Here is a 7,500-nt window from a genome sequence, read left to right as displayed (position 1 = left end):
CACCCTAAGGTAGGTGTCAATTACAATAGGACACTAAGTCCCCTACAAGATATTTACACACAAAAACCTGACCCCTCAAAGCTAGAATACCCAACCCATCCCAGAATGAAAAAATATGAAAAAAAGTATTACAATATCATCAAGAGCACACAGAGAAAATATTAACTTTGCACCATTTAGGAAAGATTAATTTAAAATTAAAAAACAACGACGTTTCGACCGTTCGACGGTCATTTTCAAGTTGAACAGTAAAAGTTTTGAATGCGCTAAAATATATGTAACCGATTACAAAAATGCTAATAAGATACTGACCAAAACTCTAAAATATTTACATAGAAACAATACACACACACAAAAGAACAAAAAATTGCCGCATGAAGAAACGCTAAGTAAATAACTTCGCGCGTATCGAGTCACTCTGTTTGTTCAGATTTGGTTTAAGTTTGCGAATAAAAAACATTTCAAAAATCAAGCAGTCAAGTTTACTCTGACATTTCTTTAAAATCTCAAAGTTGTTTCCAATGGAATCCGGATCCCGGAAGAAGAGAGACGACATCGTAATTACACGACCGGATAAGGGTTCGGGAGTTGTGATCTTAGACAAAACAGAGTATGTCAGCCTACTGAAGGAATCATCTATTAGCGATGAAACTAAATTCATACCCATCAGCCTCGAAAGACCAAAGGCAAAGGGAAGACCTCCGAAGCATTATCACCCGCTACTTAAAAAGGAGAGGGAATTGTCCTCTATCGTGAAGAAAATTCTTCCGCAACCCATAGCTGACTCACTGATACAAAAGGGTTCCAGACTTGCACACCATTATGGTTTACCAAAGACGCACAAGACGAAACTAGCGGTCCGCCCGATCCTGTCAGCGACAGGAACCTATAATTACAAGCTTGCTAAGTGGCTTGACGAAAAGCTAAAACCTTTGTCCGTCAACGACCAAAGCATTAATGACATCTTCTCATTTGCTGATGACCTTCAGGGGATAAAAATCGATAAACAGGACATTTTAGTGTCATATGATGTTTCCTCTCTTTTCACAAACGTACCTGTGGATGAAACAATCAAAATCCTAGTGGAGAAAGCTTTCAAAGACAATTGGTTCAACAAAGAATATGACCTTAACATCACAAAAACTAACCTTATAGAGCTGTTAGAGATTGCTACGAAAAACCAGCTTTCCAATTTGAAGGAAACTTGTATGAGCAGGTGGATGGGGTTGCCATGGGCTCTCCCCTCGGACCACTAATGGCAAATACGTTTATGTGCCATATTGAAGAAAAATTGAAAAACCAAAACAAGATGCCTGCTTTCTACAAGCGATATGTCGACGACACTCTCAGCAAAATGCCCGATGTTTCATCTGCCTCTGAATTCTTGTTAACACTGAATGGAATACACCCCTCACTCAGCTTCACAATGGAACTCGAAGACAACAGCAAGCTTCCCTTTCTTGGCATGGTGATCATCAGAAATGGTCCACGACTAGAGACGAAGGTCTACGTGAAACCAACCGATACTGGGCTTTTATTGCATTATCAAAGCCATGTTGACGTCAAGTATAAACATTCTCTACTGAAGACAATGTTAAACCGTGCTTTCAAACTCTCATCGAATTGGCAGTTTTTCCATCAAGAATGCGAACGTCTCAAAATGGTTTTTGCTCGCCTGCATTATCCTGAAACCCTCATAGAGAACACCATCAGAAATTTTATCGAAATGAGAGTTACTGAGAATATGTGTTCTAAACAGCAAGTACCCGATGAACAAGATGCCCCCATCAGAATTGTGCTACCGTTCAAAGACCAGAAATCGGCAAATGTGGTAAGACACCAACTCAGCGATCTTAGTCGAAAGATTAATGCCGTCGTCCAGCCTGTTTATGTAAGCAGAAAGATCAAAGGAAATTTCAAGCCGAAGGAACACAAACCTCCATTGTAAACCAACAAAACGTTGTTTATTATTACAAGTGTGGCCTGTGTGATACAGACTATGTCGGCTTCACGAGTCGACACCTACATCAACGTGTGGAGGAACATAAGCGATCAACAATCGGCTACCACGTAAAGGACGAGCATGGAGGGGATCCGGATTCCATTGGAAACAACTTTGAGATTTTAAAGAAATGTCAGAGTAAACTTGACTGCTTGATTTTTGAAATGTTTTTTATTCGCAAACTTAAACCAAATCTGAACAAACAGAGTGACTCGATACGCGCGAAGTTATTTACTTAGCGTTTCTTCATGCGGCAATTTTTTGTTCTTTTGTGTGTGTGTATTGTTTCTATGTAATATTTTAGAGTTTTGGTCAGTATCTTATTAGCATTTTTGTAATCGGTTACATATATTTTAGCGCATTCAAAACTTTTACTGTTCAACTTGAAAATGAACGTCGAACGGTCGAAACGTCGTTGTTTTTTAACGTTAACTTTTATAGTGAAATCCGTTTCAAAAAACTTGTTGATTCGAATTAATTTAAAAGTACGAATATTATCTTCATCAAAAATCTGCTTTAACCGGACAAAATAGAGAGAATTAAGCTTTAAGCTTTAAATAAGACAAAGTAGTTTCTGCTTTGATATTATTAGGAACAGCATTCCAGATATTGGAAAGTCTAAAATAAACTGTCCACAGGAACCACGACATGATTTACTGTTACAATACAGTACTTAACATAAGTTTCTAAGTTTAACTGAATAACCACTAATTTACAGTTTTAAAGGAAAAGAAGATCTTGGTACTCAAGCCAGTAATTAAGCGGTAATAAATTAAGATGGACTTAACTGATTTGGTAATTCATATTCCAATCGTTAATCGTTACATAATGTTATAAACTTTGCTGCATGTCTCTGGGTCCTTTCAATAAGTAATAAATTCTTAATATCAGATTGAGGAGCCCAGGCTTGAGAAGCAAAGCTAAAATGAGATCTTATTAAAGATGTATGTTTTTTTTGTTACGAGCTGTGAAACAATGTCTCTTAATAAAGCCCAGTAGTTTGTTTGCCTTTGAGACACTTTGGGTTATATGTTCATTCCATGAGATGTGTTTAGTGATTGTAAAGTCCAAGGTCTTTTTCTTTCGTGACAAGTTTCAGTTCGGTACTATCAAGTTTGTATACTCGAGGTAAGCTGGTATTCTTATGGCTTATTCTAAGATTATAACATTTTTTAAGCTGGAAATACAGTTTATTTGAACATGACCAGACACAAAGGAGGTTTAACTCAGCTTGGAGGTCACAATTATCAGACGTAGTTTTGATAGTTTTAAATGGAAATTATATGGAAATAATTATGCTTCTGCATAATGTACAAAATTAATCGTCATGAATGTAGACAGTTTACAGTGATCAAGCTGACAGCAGTAAACAAGCGAGCCTTGCAAACAATAACCAACAATTTTAATCAAAAACTAAACCTGAAATTACATGCACAGTACGTAATCTCTTTCACAACATTTTCTGTTTTACTGATGATCTTTACACACACTCTCTTCTGTTTAGAACAAGAGCAAAAATTACTGATTAAAAAGTCAAGCTAAAGCATAGTAATTCCCTTACTCGACTGCAATTTCATAGTCAAACAAAGCAGCCCACTGCTCGACATCTATTTTACACAAGAAGCCTATAAATCGAAAGGTATTAATTTAGTGTGGAGAGTTGCCACATTAATGATGAGTTCAATTCCAAAATAAGCAACCATATGTAGCAGGCCACAAACCCGCGTGAGAAACAAGACAAACGATTGTTGTAACTCGATCGCTGTTGGAGATTTTGCCGGAAATTGCAGGTTCAACCTTATCAAACGGCTTTTCAAAGTCTTATCTGGCCAACAAGAACCTAAACTATCTCAAACATTGTTTACCAGTGCATTCGTTGAAGATGAATGTACTGCAATCCAATATAAATTTATACGGCGTTGAGAGTTCCGTTATGCACCTTTCAATTGAAACCCCCACCCCCCAGGTCCCGGGGAAGGGTGGGGGATTTGACATGGACCCTGGTCAAAAAGCATCAAGGCTCCCAACCCCTGAGGCAGGAATTGAGATCAAATGCCCCTGCCGTTGGGGTACGAAATTTAAAACAATCCAACATTTACTATGGAAAAAATATTCAAATGTTCTACTTTGGGTTTGTAAGTTTGCATTTTAGTTACTGGTACAATGCTAATTTAAGAGACATTTTTTGTTCAACTATGACATGAGGGTAAAGCACCCATATTTCATTACTGCTCATGACAATCTGATTACAAAACTGTCTTCAGCGTTCAAAGTGTAATTAAAATTGCGCCGCATATCACTCATACTAAATTTGCCTGGTTCAAGTCAAGTTTAAAGGAACCCACCTATAGATTTGTCTACTGAGGTGAATTCTTGCACTGTGCTGGTGAAATCCCACACACTGAAAATGAAACCACTCTACTGGACAGTCTTTACGCTCACAGGCAATCATGTCTCCCCACTCAGGCCCTCCACAAATACGCCACGAGTCTGTTCAGTCAACAACGGCTTTACTAGACTTGCTCCCTTTTGATTTTCGAGTTTCTTTTTGCGGAAGTTTCACTTGCACCTTCTTGGCGATGTTTTTAACATCACTTAGGTGTCTTACCTACATCTCAACTTCACCGGTACGGAGTAAACTTGCTTTGCTAGCTGCTCTATCTCATTGAGGTCAGTTCTAGATCCTTTTGTTTTCTGTCAAAAGCATAGCATCTTTTAATCACAGTACTTGGAGGAGAAATGTGAGCCTTGCTTAAAGTGCAGCCATCCATTGCTAGCATCTCTTCTGCTCCCATGTAGTGTCCACTTCAGACTCCACTGAACTTATCACATTCTTTGGCGCCCCAAGGTCATTTAGGGTCTGGTACTAGAAATGGCAGGTAATGAACACTTGGTCTTCCATGAACCATACTGAATCATGGATGGGTCTTCCGTTCTTGCAAATTGGATGAATACACCGCTCTTTGTATCAGGCTTTAAGAACAAACACATAATTACTTGGAAGGTCTTGTACCTATACCATACCCATTATAGATTTAACGCTTTTTTTTTGGGTTATTACGTCGTAATAGCGTAAGGGCTACTCTCAAGAATGAAGTATGTTGGTTGCCTTTAATACACGCAATCTTGGATTTCATTGTGGTTGCAATCATAAGAATGGTTTAATACCTTTCGTAATCATGGAGGATATGAACTGTTAGTAGTAACGTGCTCATAATAGCGTAATAAAGTAATTGGCCTTTAGCACTAATGGTTACTGAGTGTTGAAAATTTAAAATGCGAGAGTAACTTGTTCGTTGTAATTGCATTAAAAGGTTGTTCGCACTCACGATAACGAATGGTATGGAAAATGATAGAGTTAGCGAAAGTGAACCTTGAAAACGTCGTAATAGCGTAATTATGTAACAAGCTTTTATTGCTTACGATAACCGATCAATGCAAATGAAAAATATCTGGATACTCAGTCGTAATGGCGTAATAATGTATAAATACCCCTTATCGAGCATAGCGCACTAAATTAAGGGAAAGTGTATGGATACTCTATTGTAATATCGTAATAATGTAATATGCATTTTGTACTCTCGATAACCAAGTCATGAGAATGAAAAGTGAAAATATATTCTGTTGTAATAGCGTAATTAGGTATAATAATCCTTCAGTACAACGACAACCAAGCATTGAAAATGAAAAGTGTAAGGATACTCAGTCGTAATAGCGTAATAATGTAATAAGCCTTTAGAACTCACGACAATTAAGCACTGAAAATGAAAAGTGTACGAACACTGAGTGGTAATAGCGTAATAATGTAATAAGCCTTTAGAACTCACTACAACCAAGCATTGAAAATGAAAAGTGTAAGTATACTCAGTCGTAATAGCGTAAGAATGTAATAAGCCTTCATTATTATATGACTAGCTCCGTGAGCGGGCAAGATGAACCAAATCGCGCGCTCTGATTGGCTACCCGAGCGGGCAAGATGGAGCGATACTGCCCGCTCGGGATTTCTCGCTTGGTCCCGCAAGATCAAAGATCATTTTTTGGTGTTTTAAGTCATATAATAAATCCTTTATTGACCAAACTTGTTTGGTCAAGATGGCTGGATATTGGCCTCGTTCTTTTTTTGCGTGTTTATTGACCTCGACTTCGTCTCGGTCCATAAAAACGCAAAAAAAGAACTTGGCCAATATCCAGCCATCTTGACCTCACGCTTGGTCAATAACCCATACATAATGTAATAAGCCTTAAGAACTCACTACAACCAAGCATTGAAAATGAAAAGTGTACGAACACTCAGTCGTCATAGCGTAATAATGTAATAAGCCGTTAGTACTCACTGCAACCCGCCGTAAGAGGGTAATAACGTAATAAGTCTTCAGTACTCACGGCACTCAGTCGTCATGGCATAATAATCCTTTTGTTATAATGATAACAGAGCCGTGAGATTGAAAAGTTTAAGGTTTTCTAACCTGCGCCCTCTCTTAAGAAAAGTCTGCTGGATCGCAGGTTAATGGCATTCTAGAGGCCAGTCCATTTTACCACCGCGCCTCATGTTAAATAAAAATTGTGATAAACAAACAAGCAATATAATTACAATCTAAGTGGTTTGTCAGCGATATTTTTCAAAAGCATGTGATATTCCGCTTTCATTTCTTCATTTGTACCGAAAACCAGAGGTGTGAAGCACACCATTGCAACATCCAGCCCTTTCCCTCACTGTTAATCTTTCGTCTTCGTCTTGTCCTTTTTTAATTCCTTGAAGATTGCTGTTGTTTTGCTTTGGTGACTTAGGTTGTATTCTATTGGGATCAACCGTTTTTAGTTGGTTGGGTTGGTTGAGTTTTTTCGTCTTCTTTTGGGAAAAAAAACCGTTTTCGGTTGTTTTGGTTGATCACCTTTTTCAACCGGCGTCATAGTCAATCAAACTTGGTTGAAACGGTTGAAAAAGCTTTGGCAGCAACCGCTGTCGTTTACGCGGGCCATTTAAAGTCGGCCGCGGGCTCTTGCCATGTTGGTTTCGGGCCTCAACTTGTCAACGCTGATTAGTCTGGTAATAACTATTCCCAGGAGTAACCGCGTTTCAACGGAAAACGGTTGGAAAAGTACCTCAATCGCTTCAACCGAAATCGGTTGCGGTTGAAACGGTTGATCCCAATAGAACACGACCTTAGTTAATCTCGAGGTTAACAAATCACGAATACCGTCCAGTTTTTACGCCACAAAACCCCCGGTATTTCACAAAAGGGCGTGGTCCGTATCGAAGTGCTTTCCAGAAACAATGGTTAGGTAAGGCAGTTCCTGATTATTTAGTACTTATCGAGTCCTGCCCCTCAAAATCATACGGTATCGCATTAATTTAGCCAAGAATTTGCTCCCTTGTTTTCGATCTGCCCTAATAAGCGTCCGAAGTCTAAAAAAAGGGTGGCAACACTGTTAGGACTCTGTATGGAGTATGCTTGATTAAACGGAAGTTGGGAGGACCGCTTTTGAAGAAACAGCGA

General features: G+C 38.6%; 1 protein-coding gene and 1 pseudogene across 2 annotated transcripts in view; both read left to right on the top strand.

The window, feature by feature from the left end:
- Positions 1-7,500, top strand: part of LOC137982364 (fibroblast growth factor receptor 3-like) — an 80,060-nt gene that overhangs the window by 11,193 nt on the left and 61,367 nt on the right. The gene's annotated exons all lie outside the window — the stretch shown is intronic.
- On the top strand, positions 1,205-2,267 carry LOC137982413 (uncharacterized; annotated as a pseudogene).

The sequence above is a fragment of the Montipora foliosa genome, chromosome 13 (assembly GCF_036669935.1).
Source record: "Montipora foliosa isolate CH-2021 chromosome 13, ASM3666993v2, whole genome shotgun sequence".
In the NCBI taxonomy this organism is placed as follows: Eukaryota; Metazoa; Cnidaria; class Anthozoa; order Scleractinia; family Acroporidae; genus Montipora; species Montipora foliosa.
This window is presented reverse-complemented; position numbering and strand designations above follow the sequence as displayed.